The sequence below is a fragment of the Buceros rhinoceros genome, unplaced genomic scaffold (assembly GCF_000710305.1).
Source record: "Buceros rhinoceros silvestris isolate BGI_N320 unplaced genomic scaffold, ASM71030v1 scaffold8806, whole genome shotgun sequence".
In the NCBI taxonomy this organism is placed as follows: Eukaryota; Metazoa; Chordata; class Aves; order Bucerotiformes; family Bucerotidae; genus Buceros; species Buceros rhinoceros.
Window position 1 is genome coordinate 14,111 of NW_010419272.1, and position 14,997 is coordinate 29,107.

A 14,997-nucleotide genomic window follows, 5' to 3' on the forward strand; every position below is an offset into this window, starting at 1 on the left:
CCCCCATGAGCACAAGCTGTCCTGTTGCTGAGGTCACTCCCAGTCCGCTGCCGAGTTGCTCCTTGGGGGACTCCTTTCCACATAGCTATGCTGGCATGTGGGTTGTTAGCTTTGAGAAACACGTGTCATCATCCCCAGAGCTGGAGAAGACATTCCTGACGATACGTCTCATCTTTGAGTAAGAGCCTGGCTGGGTCCTGAGCTAGCGACACACCAGCATCTCTCTTGGTGGTGGCTGCAGGCTTGTGGCAATTTGATATCAGCGCTCCAAGAGGAGAGGGCAGAGATGTCTTTCCCCAGCTGCAGGTTCCAGTTCAGGTCAATTCAATCCCCGGCAGCTTTTCCTTGTGTTTGTCCCCCCACCTCTCCATCTCTACGTCTCATCCTGTGCCATTAGCTGCTGCATTGCACAACGGACGGGGCTGCGCTGCAGCACTGGGAATGAGATGATCTCTCTCTGTGGGAGACGTTTTGGTTTGTGGGATTTATTTCCCCCCCAGTGTCACTTTGTAAAGCACTTTGAGATGAAAAGGAATGAGAGAAGTGCGTCTAGAAGGTCATCTGACATTTAAATCAAAGCAGAGAGAACAATTTGGGAATCTAAGTCACTCTGTTAACAGCGGGATGGTTGCACCCTGCTCTTTACTAAAGGAAAATAAACATTTGCTATTAACCTCTTCAAAGGCTGGTTGCCATTCTGGGGTGGTATTGGCTGGGATGGGTGAGCTGGGTCGCCCAGTGTGGCTGGCAGTGTACTCTGCTCCCCCTGCCGCTGTGGTCCAGGGCACTGGGCTCCGGGCTTTGCCTCACCAGGCTGCCCCTCCTGTAGCTGGCTGCTCCCTGACTTCACCAGGGGACTCAGTGGCAGTGTTCTGGGGGCGAGCAGAGTTCTTCCATGGCTATTCCTTGTCACAAGGCAGTCCCGGGTGGTTCTTGCTGGGTGAGACCGAGGTCTCTTCCAGCTCAGCCGTGGTCTGGTTCCACTTACTGGCATGGAGCATTGCGTGGGATGTGCTGGCTATCCCAAAGACTGGCTCGTTCCAAGATCTTTCTCTCCTTGCAGGACCAAGCTTTTCCTATCAGCAGCTCTCCATGCCACAGCAGAGGTGAGAGCCAGCGAGAGATCCCAGCTACTCGCGTGTGCCCACCCTGCAGCAGCTCCCACACTCCTCAGGTTGGGAAGTTGGGTCACTCTGGCTTCACTAAAATAATTTTTCCCTCCTCCTGCATTTAGCTGTGGACATTAACATGGAAGATTAACATGTCATCATCTCTTGGGGGTGGCAGTAGAGGGAAAGGAGAAACAGCAAAGCCTTTGGGGAATGAAACAGGTTCAGGCAGAGCAGAGCAGAGGATCAGAGCTCCTGGCAATGGTGGTTTGGGGTGGTGGGGCGGCTCTTACAGTGCAGATACGCTCGCAGGTGGAGTAGTAAGAGAAAGCCTGGCCCCAGGGAATGATGTGGCACTGGGTGAAGTTGGTTGAGTGGGCAGTGCTGAGATTCTCCCCCACATGGGGCAATGAACCTCTGAACCCCCATGGGCTTCCTCTGGACTCGTGCTGGATGTGAGGGTGGCCAGGCCTTTGCCATCTTTCCTGTTTGCACACAGCCCCGAGACCCAGTCGTGGTGCAGGCGTGACAGAAACATCACCATGACCTTCTCCCCGCTGCAGTTAGAGCCAGGAACTGGGGTCCTGTGTCCTCCCTGCTCAGAGCACCCTGAGACTCCTAGCCAGGCTTGCACCTCTGGGGTGTGGAGAACCCCAAGAGGTAGCAGCGATGATGACCCAGAGGCCCCGTGTTACCACTTTTCAAAGGTGTCACCATGCCACAGGACCAGTCGTCTGGGTGCGAAGAAGGAAATGAACTGCCCACAGCAATGCGACAGTCTGCAATAAAGTCAACCAGGAATCTTGGTCCTTTGCAGGGAAGAGCAGCCTCTCCTCCTCCTTTTCCCCTCCTCCTCCTATTCTCCTATTCTCCTCCTCCTCCTATTCTGCTCCTCCTCTCCTCCTCCTCCTCCTATTCTCCTCCTCCTATTCTCCTCCTCCTATTCTCCTCCTCCTCCTCCTCCGCGGAGGTTTGGTCCTACCGGGTGCAGCGCGGTCAGGCAGCCGCAAGAGGGCACGGGCAGACCGGGCAGGGACTGTCCTCCCTCGCTGACCACCCTCGGGGCGCGGAGCATCTCCAGGGACCTGCCTCGCATCTGCTCCTGCCTCTGAAGGCCTCGCACCTGCTCCCCTGTCTTCTGCAGCCCCTTCTCAGGCGTGTGTCTGCAGCCTTCCTCCACTGCTGGCGATGGGATTCGGTCCCTGAGCCCCAGCCGCCCACCTTTTCCACCAGAGCTCTCTTCTGGGAGCTCACGAGAGAGGGCAAGTGGGAGCTGGCTGCCCTGGAGATGCCCAGGTCACCACAGGACTGGAGAAGGGTGTGCTGTGGAGGACAGTGGTCCTCAGTCATCCCAGTGACACCTGCCTCAGCAGCCTCTGATGTTTGGTGGTGGTGTGAGACATCTCCACGTGGCACCAAAGCACAAACAGTCCGGCAATTCCGGCAAAAGGGACCAGAGCTCTTCCTGTGGTTTTTTCCTGCACCAGTTCTGGTGTGGATTACCCTGGGTGCTGTCAGCTCTGCCACCCCCTTTGGAGCTTTGCTCTCCTCATCTGTCAAACTGGGAGATGGTTAGTTCCCACCACGAGGTGGATATTCGGGGCCCACCGTTTAGGACAGTCTATCTAGGGCTCTAGTGGGAGCGATAAGGTGGTGACGGTGCTGCTTGATACATTTGGTCCTCCTGCACGTGGGGCTCGGAGTGTTTGTGTGTGTGTTCGTGAAAGGGAGGGCTCAGGGTCTGCAGGTCCAGAATGAGGCATCTTAACCTGCAGAGGAGCTTGGGTTTGGAAGAGAAGAGGGGTGTTTTATCTCTGATGGAGGTTAGTGTTGCACAGTGAGGTGCTCTTAGGGTCTTAGACGTTAATAACATTGAAGTGCAGCATCTAAGAGGCCAGAAGAGAGAAACCAGGGTAAGGAACCTGGAGATTTGGTTGCTTGTGGCAACCCCCTGGGTCTGCTGGTGCTGTCCTTTACCCAAGGTTACTCAGGGTTTGCACAGAGCCATAAATCAGGCTTGCACAGTCGGTCAGGCTGTCCCCAGACGCACAGGGAGAAGTGCCTTTCCAGGAACCAACAAATGAAAGGTGGTTTTTGTTTGCTTCAGGTGCAGTCAAGAGAAGGGAGATGGCCTTAAAGTCAGCTGTTACAAAGCTTTCACGGTAACTCTTAACATTCCTTTACAACAAATCTATCAAACCAGCGAGGATCAGTGCAGAGCAGGCAGCACCGTGTCGGCCGTGGGGAAATTCCAGGCATTCAGATGTTCGGGGAGCGTGGCTTGGCCAGGAAGAGGTCAGCGTCCCAGCTTGGCTCTAACTGCTCGCGTAGTGCTGAGGGCTGGGGCTGGGCAGCTCTGCCAAGGCAACGTGTTCGTTGTAGGAACCATCTCTGCGGTGCTGGAAGCCAGAAGGTTGGTTTTGCTAATTAACTTGTCAATATTTCCGTGTTAGCATGAGCGTTATTGGATGGGGCTGAATGGTTGACCTTAACCGGCCTCTTCAGGCAGATGGACTTTGTGCCGGTTGATGTAACGCTCGCGGGATTGTTGGAAGCCAGGACAGACCCCCAGTGGGGTCGTTCCTATTCACAAGAGAGAAACTGGGTGGGAAGATGCCCCCCGGCCCTGCTGCTCTGTGGCTGCAATGATTCAAATTTTGTTCAGCATTGAAATAGAGTCACAGAATCATTTGGGTTGGAAAAGTCTTTTCAGCTCCTCCAGTCCCAGCGCTCCCCCAGCACTGCCAGGTCTCCATTGACCCCTGTCCCTCCACACGGCTGGGAAGCCCCTCCAGGGGTGGGGACTCCACCGCTGCCCGGGGCAGCCTGGGCCAGGGCTGTTGCTGGGGGCTAGGTCAAGCAGAAGGCTGAAGTGTGCCATTGTCCACTTTGTGGTGAGGTCAGGTGGGCAGTGAGATCCCTCCTCGAAGGGCTGATGTGTGCCACAGGGAACTGAGGTAAAGCAGCTGCAGAGCTTGTGCACCATGGAGCTTAGCTAAACAGCAAAGGACCTTCAGCATCCTCCTCACAGCAAGTGTCCAGGGACCAACCCCTCCCCACTTACCAAGTAACACCCTCTTCTCTGGGTCCCTCCACCACGGTGTGGTGGAAGGCACTGAGGTGAAGAACGGGGAAAGCTTTAAATCGGGTGTTTAGTGAGCAGCGTCAGGAGGCAAGAGAGGGAACGTGGAAGGAGATTGAATCAGAGAGAAGGAAGACTGAGTGGCACAAACCTGTGCTGGATTACTGGTGTGCTGGGAGATCTCATGGCTCGGTGTGACTTCCCTGGTGAGATGGCAAGCATGCAGCCTGAAAAGAGGGCAGTGAAAGAGCTCCTTTGGGGGTCATCTACCACACCAGAGACTTGTTGATGTTTCCTGTTTATGCTTCCACTGGAGTTCTGGGACTGCAGGTTTCCTCTGGCAGATGCAGGCATGGTATGGGTTCAAGGACAGCTCTTTGTCCTTAATTCCCCTGGCTCTTTGTGCTAATCCTGCTCCGTTAATCCCCTGAGAGTCGATTTCAGATGCCTTATGCCAACGGAGATGTATGTCGGTCATGACAGAAAGACACCTTTGCTCTTTCTACGTCAGCGTTGCAGCTGGGGCTGGAAGAGGTGACTTGTCTGTTGCCTTTGACCTTCCCCTTCATCAGGTCACCTGCTGACACGAGTGATAAGGAATGAAGCACGAATCCAACTTTCAGTTAAGCCGCTAGCAGTGCAGTGACCTTGACAACCCAAAAAGCCTGAGAACTCTGGCTTGTGTTGGGCCTAAAGACTCTCCTACTTCTGCACTAGGAGCACTGACAGAGGGGACACGAGGACAAATCTTGTTCATCTAGCACTGAAATGATATGCATGGGTCAGAGAAAACCTCCTCTTTAATGGCCAGTGTAGGTGGTCTTTCCAGCCTCCCGTTCTTCTGACCAGCCCGTTGCGTATGCACCGGTTTAGTGATACCTCACTCCTGGTTTTCAAAGGGGCTCCTGGTGTGACAACTAATTTATACACCTCGGACTCCCCAGCGAGCATTTTGAACTCAGTGACCCTGTGAAGACTTGGGAGTTCCCTTGTGCCTCATCATCCTCCAGATGTTTTGCCTCAGCCTGGTGCTGCTGGGTCCACACCGGGGTGACGGGATAAAACTGACCTCCTTTGCAGCAGGTGGTTCTTTCCATTCTCGTGCAGTGCAAATATCACAAGGTGTTTGCACAGGGGCAAGACATCTGGAGGTAGTTTAGTCCTGCTTGTGGCTGGGCTATGTTTGAGTGAGGTCAGGCCAGTCTGAGAGCCTTCCAGAAGCTTCAGGACAGTTACAAAATGTTTCAATAGAGACCTTGAAAACTGGCCCTGGCTGTTTAGAGACGGTTACGAAGATGCTGCCGGAAAGAAATGGCTTCTCAGTCTCCATCCCCCATCTGGTGTGTGAGTCATTTGCGCATCACAGGGCAGATGGATGCAGCATCTCTTTGCTTTTTATCTATAGATTTTCAGTTACGCCGACAGAAATGTTCACAGAATGGGTTGGGTTGGAAGGGACCTTTATAGACCATCCAGTTCCTGACTTGCCCAAGGTGAGAGCCAGAATCTCATGCTGCAACATTCTAGCTCAGACATTTTGTTATTAGGCAAACCGCTGATTTTTGGTTTTCTTGCAGGGATGTGAAAGGAGTCATGATGTTGGGATGCTGCAACAAACCCCGTCGCTTCAAAGTCGTCCTGGCGATGCCTTGCCCTCTAGTGATGCTGGACTGCACTTCAGTTACACTCCTGTACCGAACCTGATGATAAATTCCAGCATTTTGTGAGCTTCAGCATGATGAGACAAGAGTGGAATCGGTACTGGCAGCAGCACCTTCATTCATGCTCACACTTCATCGGGTTTCTGTTTTTCTTGCCTAGTTGATGGTGAAGATCAGCCTTTGTGGCTTAGGACCACCTGGGGTCTTATGGCCTAAAGGTCTGTTAACTTGCAAAGGGTGATGATTTCAACTCCTAGTGACTGAGCTGGAGATGTTCATAGGACCAGGCAGAAGGAGAAATTGCAGTAATTGCAGAAATCGCAACTGAGAAACCAACAGCAACATCTGCAGAACCAGAAACCAAATTGTCAGGTTTTATCAGGCATCTGTAAGTAAGGATTTTTAATACTTTATTTATTTAATTACAGCTTTTCTGGATTAATTCTAATGGTAATATCATCAGTCTAATTCCTCTGCAGAGCATGTTCTGCCGGCCTCAGCTGACACTTCTACATCTCCATGAGCAGTGCCACCCCATATCACTCACAGGTCTCTTCCCCCGAGAGGTTTTCCTCAGCTGGGGTGGTGTTTGGCCCAGAGGGGACGATTTCCGAAGCTGCTGTGTAGACTTCTGGTAGAAGGGTGGTGAAATGGCACAGCCAAGGGCTGACATGAAACCCATGAAGGCTTCCAGTGAAGCAGGTTGGTCTGGGCTGGACCCAAAGACCTTCAGGCAGTTGTTGTAATTGGAGCCATGTACGTGGGCTTTGTTCTGGGCACCTCGACAATAAGGGGAAAATCACCGGAGAGGAAGTGCTGCCTCGTTCCTGTATTTTATGTAAAACAAGTCACTGCTTAACGCAACAGCTGAGTGTGGATCTGAGCACGAGATAATTGAGTTAAAGGAATCAGACAAGTAGACCAGCCACTCCCGTTTCAATCACAAGCAATTACTGCAATTAATCTTCTTATTGTCATCTACAAATCCAGCACCTGGCCAACGAGTTGCATAGTTGTCTAATTGTGCTAAGAACAACGCTTTGGGCAAGGGCGAGGATCCCTCTCATTGACCTTTTTTCCGTTCATTGCCTGAGAGTCTTGAATTTCTTTTGAGCCTTCTTTGGCTCGACCTGAGCAGCCTGTGCTTGAGATTCGGACATCAGTGGTGGGGGGTGGTAGAGCTCTGTTACAAAACCCGGGGTATTTAAGAAAAGGGTCATAACTCGCACCAGTGGAGGTCATGTTTGCAAGCAAACAACCTCCCTGGGAGTTAGACAGCACCTTTATTTACAACACAGCTGGGTTACTTGGGTAAAGTCCTCAAGCAGAAGTACAACCTCAGAATAAGGTCCTCAATGTCTGTCTTTTGCAGTCAAACCCAGGCTGAAAAAAAAAAAACCACTTTTCTCCAAACCGACCATCAAGAAATGCAACCGAAGTCATTATGAGCTCCTGCAAGTGTTTCTCCACCACCAGTTGGCTTCTCCTCAGCCATCTGGAGCTGGGTACCCACATTAATGCCGCAGCAGGCTGAGGGTCAGTGTGGCTTCCGGGGATGCTGTGACAGATGTTTTGGTACAGAGGAAACTAATCCAGGACTTGTTCAGCGACTCGAGAAGGCTTTGAATCTGATGCCTGTGCTGGGGAGTCCAGCCTCTCACCGAGGCTAGAAAAAACACTGACTGCAGGGTAAAACGTTGGAGCGTATTAATTTTACAGTTGAATTTGATGTGGCTGTCAACACACAGTGCTCATTACCACGCAATTCAGTTCATCATCAATAATCCACAATCCGTAGCCATCACCCTGGAATTTCAGCAGACAACCTTAATGCTCTGTGTACGTCATGAGCTGGCCGCACATCATACAACGGGATCCCAGACCTGAGGGCTGTTCTGCTCTTCATCTTGCTCAGAGCTGGCTGTTAGCGGTTTGTTTTTGCTGGAACCCATTTTGGTGGCTGTGGCGCTTGCCAAAAGGTTTCTGTCTCCGTTCCCATTTCCCGTAGTTAATTTTACCGTTCAGCACCAATATTTCTAACACTGGGTCTTAGCACAGGGATGTTCTTCTAAGAGGAGCTGGAGAAGCTTTATAAAAAACCCTCATTTTTTAAAAAAGGCAGCGTTGGATGGTGCTCAATAGAGCGTAGATTGATGTGTGGGTTAATTACGGAAGTTAGTTTTTAAATTAAACTCTTTAGGTGAGTCAGCTGCTCAGCCTGAGTACACTGCAAGGTGAATTCACACCATTCATGGACCAGCCCATGATCCATGTAGAAAAGATTCCTTTGTAGAAAAGATAAATCACCTACTCCACGACCTCAGTAGCGTGTGTTTGTGTTCAGGCTCGGTGGATTTCTCACGCTGAATGGGGAAATAAATGAGGTTCTCCTGCAGCTCTTACTGCAGTAATTGCTTTTCATGGTAACAGGGACGACAGAAAACACCTTTAGGTGTTTAGGATACAAAGCCCACACTTATCCTAATTCTGCCAGCAAACAAATGGTGACAGTGATAACTTCTGTACATGAAGGAGACCTTCTCATAACCATCTCCTCCTCCCTGTCTCATTCAGCAGCAGGAGGCCGAGCAGCATCACAAACTTCATCCTCTTTGAAAGGCTTCTTGCCACCTCTCTGAAAGGACTCTGCCATCTTCTTCCTTCTTCTTTCTTCTTCTTCTTCTTCTTTCTTCTCCTTCTTTCTTCTCCTTCTTTCTTCTTCTTCTTTCTTCTTCTTCTTCTTTCTTCTTCTCCTTCTCCTCTCATGTCTTGCCCTTAGCTGGTGACTCCCTCCAGCTGAATCACTGGGTTCCTGTGGTGACTGCGGACTGTGGTGCTTCTAAAAACAATCACTTTGAGTAGCAAGTGACCTCAGGCTGTTAACCAACTGCCGTGTCTAGAGATCATGGAGGATCTTACCACCTTCCTGAAGAGAATGACATCTTGATTCAGACCTTAGTGTGCACAAATGGCAAAACGTCCAGGATGCTGGAAGTGGTGTGTGGTGGTTCTTGCCATGCACAGGAAACTCACGTTAAACAGATCTGTCCCATGTTGCCACGGGCGAATGATTCACCTCCTGGCTTGCTTTTAACTCTGGAATTCTGTATCATTCCCTTAACACTATTTATAACCTGCTTTTCAAACGCAGCATGAGTCTGTGTCTGGAAATGTGAGTGAAATACTTGCCTTACAAGAGACTGACAACTTCACCTAGACCCTGTTCCACAGAAGCGCGGACGGCCGGGAGAGAGGGACAGTATAAGCAGGACACAGTATGGAAATGTGACTATTTTGTATCTGGGGAATTCAGACAGATTTTTCAAGCTGCCCGATAAAATCGATGATAATATAACAACAGTGAAAATGCTGAACTGAAAATTGAGTTTTTTGAGGCTGAACTTGTCTTTTTTTTTTTTTTTTTAAACAGAATTTTAAAACCTCTGTTGCAAGGAGGGAGCTGTGTGACGATGAACCTTCTTGGACTATCTGGGTAAAAACTGTATGTGTAAGCACCAGGACACATTTCTTACCATGTTGATGCCACAGACCAGGTATGTTGTGAGACGTAGCGTCTGGAGACATCTGGAATTGGGATATTGCAGAGTAAGTAAAACAGGGTTCTTTTTAAGCGGTATTTCTCATGGATGAAGGCTTCTTTATAGGTCTTGCCAGTCATAAATCTCTATTTTTTAGGCTGTTATGTAGCTTAAAATAGAGCTGGAACTGATGAGCTCGATTCCTGGCCTGTGAGTCTTTAACATAAGACTATTACGCGCGTTTTATGTTGATGTCACGCCTTAAATTCCTTACCATTCATGTGCTGGTTTCTAGGAAGGGTTTTATTTCAACTAGCCCAAAAATCTAGTCTGTCGCAACGTACTGACACTTAAAGTCAGATAAATAAATAATAAAAAAAAAGCAACCCAGTCACTTGTACTGGTGGGTTCATGGGGCCAGTATGTTTCCCACGTTCCCAGCTGAACGATGAGCTGAGCTTTGGATAAGCAGAGCCTAAGCTTGTGCAAGATAAAACGTGGAGAACTGGCTAGCTCCGGGCAGTTCAGCCTATGCCTGTGGATTCCCAGCAGGGGAACAAGCACTGTGTAAAAGCAGAGGGGGTTTTCGCACAGCTGTGAGATGTGGCTGGAGCGGAGGCATCTCAGTCCAGCTGGGAAGTCAGAACTACACGGACTTCGTTCCCCTCCAAACCAGGTTGTGTTGGGATGCTCAGAGGTTCTGGGAACTATGGAACCAAGAGAAGCAGGTGATATATCAATTTGTCACAGATTGTCTTTTGCGTAAGAGTTCCATGTGTTTGTATTGGGGGAAAGTGTTTGTTCTCGGAACAAATAAAAGTCCTAATAACCGGGTGAGGCAGAGTCAGTTTCTGGTTGGAGTTCTATGACCTTTTTCTGAGAGTGCTTTCTCTGCAGAATGAGTTTACCTATGAAGCAATTTGTGTGTGCTCTGGAAAAACCGTGGTGTTGATTTAAGGTAACAGATAACCACAGACTGGCCTCCCCTGACTACCGCTTTGTTGCCTGACCTAGAGCAGCCTATGCGCTTCCTACTCACAGCCTCTGTCCGTCGTCGTGTGCTCCTCTCTCTGGTCATACGGTTCACATGGGTTTATTTGCAAGAAGTAACAGTCTCACAGTTCTGTTAAAGCCTCTGGGCTGACCTAAAGCCCACTGATGGTGTTGATCTAAAGCCCACGGATGGTGTTGACCTAAACCCCATGGATGGCGTTGACCTAAAGCCCTCTGAAGCATTGGAGTAAGTCAGTTAGAGAAGCTGGTCAGACCTCTAGATGAGCCATGAATGGGCAGAAAATTGAGTTTTAGACAAACATAAGCTGCTATGGAAGTTTTTGTATCAGTTTTGTTCTCAGTTGCCTCCTCGAATGGCCTAGCAAATCTTTTTATGGGAAGGTCTCCTTTTCTTTGGTGCTTGTTCCCAGGATGAGGATAAGCAGTGCCATTGGTCCTGGGCTGTGCGATTAAGAAATCTATCTATGCTATAAAAGTCAATGCTATAAAAGTAATTTCACCCCGCAAAGTGGAAAAAGGGCTTTTAACAATCACTTACTAACAGCTCCTCTACAAAAAGCACAGTTAGGAAAAACGAGGGGAGCCACGGTCAGCAAATCTGATCCCAACTCATCTTCTAGAGTTTGCTTCCACAGATCCTTGTAGTTCTTGGTCTGGGGTCCGATGCTGAACTCATAAGAACAGCAAGGACCAGACTCAAGCTGAAATTCAGACTCCAACCACCCTTTATGCCAAATCCTACCCTGAGCCTTTAAGAATTCTGGATTTGAACATCTGCTCTTGATCTCGAAGCCAGACCTGGAGGGTGACAGTCATGCCCTGGAAATGTTCTGGCTGCCTTAGCTGGCTTCTCCGTGCTACCTGGAGGGGCTCCGAGAGGAAACAGAGTCGTCGAGCACTGCAGCGACTCTGGATGTGACTGGAAAAACCACACAAAGCGTTTTTATGGTCGTCAAAGAGTTACAATTTTATTGAGTGGTAGAATACACAAGAAAAAAAATTGTTCTTTTTGGGTTACTGAAATATTTTAAGAACGAAATAATCAGGAGCTGCCCTGTAAGGAATGTGGTTTTGATGCTTTAACAGCTCCCAGAGAAGATGAGAAATGTTAGGGCTTTGTTAGGAAGGCTTTCTTAGGAAAGCATCTACTGGAAGAGGCCATGGCTGGGCCATGGCAGAGCATTACCAAAAAAAAAAAAAAAAGAGGATGTCTTTGCCCTAATGAAGACCTAAAACCCAGCCAGTGCGATCAGCCCCTGCAGCAAGGAGGGATGGTGCCTGGAGGTACGTCCTGACAAGGCTCTGCTGCTGCTCGGAACCTGCCAAGCCCAGTTCAGTAAGCAGGTGGGACCTCAGACTCCTCAAATCCGTGCTTAAACGAAAAATCTCCGTGTTTAAACCTCCTAATTCCCATCGTGCCTCTGCCTGGAAACCCGGGGCTGCATTAGCTCACAAAGCTGGCACGGACCTGTGGCCTTCAGCGGGGTTCACTTCTGCAGTTGAAGGTCAAGGCTACAGCTTCAACCTGCTTTGGCCAGAGCGCAGGAGGAGCTTGTGCTTTGAAAAGGGCTCTGCGTGAGTTACCCCTGCGCTGTCCCTGCTCTCAGAGCTCAACACAGCTCACCACGAGGTGTCCACAAGAGTCACGACATCACCACGAGAATGATGTCGCCAACCTCTGCTGTCTCCTCTGAGCCTGTGCTCTGCCCTTTCTTGCCTAGTGTCTCCAGCAGAAGCAGTTACTAGTGATAAATAGGAGAGCATGAGGCACCTGATTTCAAGATGCTTTTTCTTCTCTCTCCACCCTCTTGGTATTTTTTCTCCCCCTCTGCCGTTCATCCCTCTCCAGGGTGTTCCCTCCCCACGTTTCTCCCATCTCTGTACTTTTCCCAAACACTTGCCCATCTCTCTCCTGCCCAGAGGCTTCTCCTGCCTTTGCTGCACTTCCTCCAGCTAACGCCTTTCTCCACCAGCTCTTTGACCAGCCTGGTCCTCCAGCTTCTGCTCCAGCCCCCGCTAACAAGAACAGAGGCAAAGCCAGATCTTTCCTGCCTATTGGCTCATTGTCTGCCCTGAAACAAACGTTGTGTTTCCAACTTGTGGCCTCTCGCTGTTGCCAAGCCCTTGTGGAGCCACTGATGTGGTTTAGCTGGTTAAATAAACATTGGCAGGCTCCCAGCATCTTTTACTTTTTTTTTTTTTTTGGTGCTCGTGTCTTGTTACAGAACAAGTACAAGATTTCACCTCATTATTTTCAGAGAAATTACTTAGTTATGGTCCTAAAAAAACTGGGCAAGCTGTACTTAAATTGCTGTGTTTGAACTGATTTGATGGCGAATTGTCACCTGCGAAGGGACGCTCCTCTCTGATCTCTGCCGCTTTTTGCCCAGGTTGGAGACAAAGCCAAGCAAGGTCACGTGAACTTCATATCCACCTAAGTCTGCAGTTTTGCAGAAATTTCTGGAATATCTCCAGGCAACCTGAGATTATACACAGCAAGGTATGAAGGGCTGGTGACCAGGTCTTTGCAGAAGAGACCTTTTTCTCTTGCAATAGCAACGACACTTGGAAATCAGTTCCGACCGTAACATTGCACAGTGTTTATTTCTGGATTTGAGCCACCGAACATTTTTCATGAAAAGGGGAATTTTTTAAGACTCTGAAAGAAGCAAAAATTGCCCATTTGCCTAAGAGCTGGTCTTTCCTTCTGCAGGTCGTTGCTTGCCTTGAAGATTCCACGTTCCTTCAGCCATCACGAGTGGTAGCCGCTGGCTCCTGGGGCGCTGGGAGGCCAGGCTGTTGTGTTGGCAGTACTCTGGGTTTTTTAGCAGAAAAACGGTCCTTCCAGTAGGCAAAAAGGAAGCCGAGCTGCCAAGGCAGGACTATTTACCCAGGCCGAGCTACCAGGCTTCTGCAGCCTCTCTTAGGTGTTAAAAAGCAAACAGTTTTGCAAGAAGAAAGGCGAGGGAGAGAAGAGGGGATGCTGCTAAGGAGGACAAGGCATCTGTATCGAGAAAATATTTGCTCTGGAAATAAGAACAGGAGGGGTGAAAAAATATGAAGTGTCAGAAAAATAAGCTGGCTATTTGAAAGACTGCACTGCTGATGCTCCTGTGTGCTCGTGGTCATCCTCACTGCAGCAGAGACAGCCAGATACATTCAAGGAGTCATGGAGATGCATGAATTAAGGCAGTCCTAACAATATTAGCCACAATCCCAGGCTCGCTTGTGGCTACCTGGGAAGTTACAGCACCCAGAAGGACGTTGCTGTTTACGCTATTAGAAATCAGCTCTAACATCTGCTCAAAGTCTGTTGCAGCTTCAGACGCCCTGGAGACAGCTTTTGATCCTAAACATCCCTAGTGAGATCCAGGTATTGCCAGCTTAGAGGTGGGCAAGAACACCAGAAGAAGCCCCTTACAGACCCTCAGCATCGCTAGCGAGCTTAAGTCAGAGTCCTGCCTATGAATTTCCCATCTGTAAGCAAAGGTAGAGCCTCATCTTATTCTCCAAAGAGGGTGGAGGGGGGATCCATGTCTTTTTTGAGGTGGCTGGCCACAGTCCTGGAGTTGTCCCTTTTCATTGGAGCACCTTGCTGATTTTGTTAGCACTCAAGGATTTGCTAGAGAAGATCCAGTTTCAGAGCTGAGCAAAGTAACGGGATGTGCAAGGTCATCGCCTAACAACTAGAGGATCCCTATCGGGTGTTTTGAGAGAGCAACGAGCCAGCTGTTGGAACTGCAGGCTGCTTCTGAAACCATGGCCCTCGATCACAAACCACAGGGCTTGTCTCTTCCAACAGGATCTAAAGCCCTTGATTTAATGAGGAGCTGGTTGGCTGGCAGAGAAGCCCCTGGAAGCTGTTCGACCGTTATCTCCTGATAAGCCATTTTGGTAATTAGGCATTGGGCAAAACCCGAGAGTTTTAGACAACTCCTAAGAGGGTTCTCCAGAAGGTGTCATATCAGCACAGCCTGGTCCACGCTGTTCTCAGCTGCCTCCCCAGAAGGGCCGAGGCGGCCAGGTCGGACGGTTGGGCAGCTCCTCCTTCGGCAAGGGAGAACCCATTTTCTTCACCGATTGTGCCCAGGAGGAGGGTAAACAGTGCCATTGCTCCTGGCCTCTGGCAAGCAGCAGCAGGCTCGGCTTCTGCCAGCCATGTGCAGACAGGCAGAACCGTGCGGTTCTGCAGCACCCTGCTCGCTTCAGAGAAAAGACTGCTTGTGGTTACGCTGGAGCACTCATGAGCAATTAGGACGCTTTGCTTACATGACTTATTTTGGTCTTTTGTGTGATTTACTGACAACCTTAAAGCTGCGCCAGACCTGTTGTTCATTAAAGAGAAAATAGACCCTCTCCTAAACGAGACCTTTTGCTCTGCATGAGCCCAAAGATCTTCCACAGACCCCTGGAAATAGGGGCTGGTCGTGAAAATGCAGCTCTGTTAACCCTGCCGAGAGGTGGTTAGGCATTAGTTGTGCAGGATCAGTATGGTGGCTAAAGGGGTGCTATGATTAGAGGAAGCAAGGAGGGAGGGAGGGGAGGCAGCCCAAGGCAGCGGGGCTCTGGGCAGGGCTGAAAGCCCCCCGTGG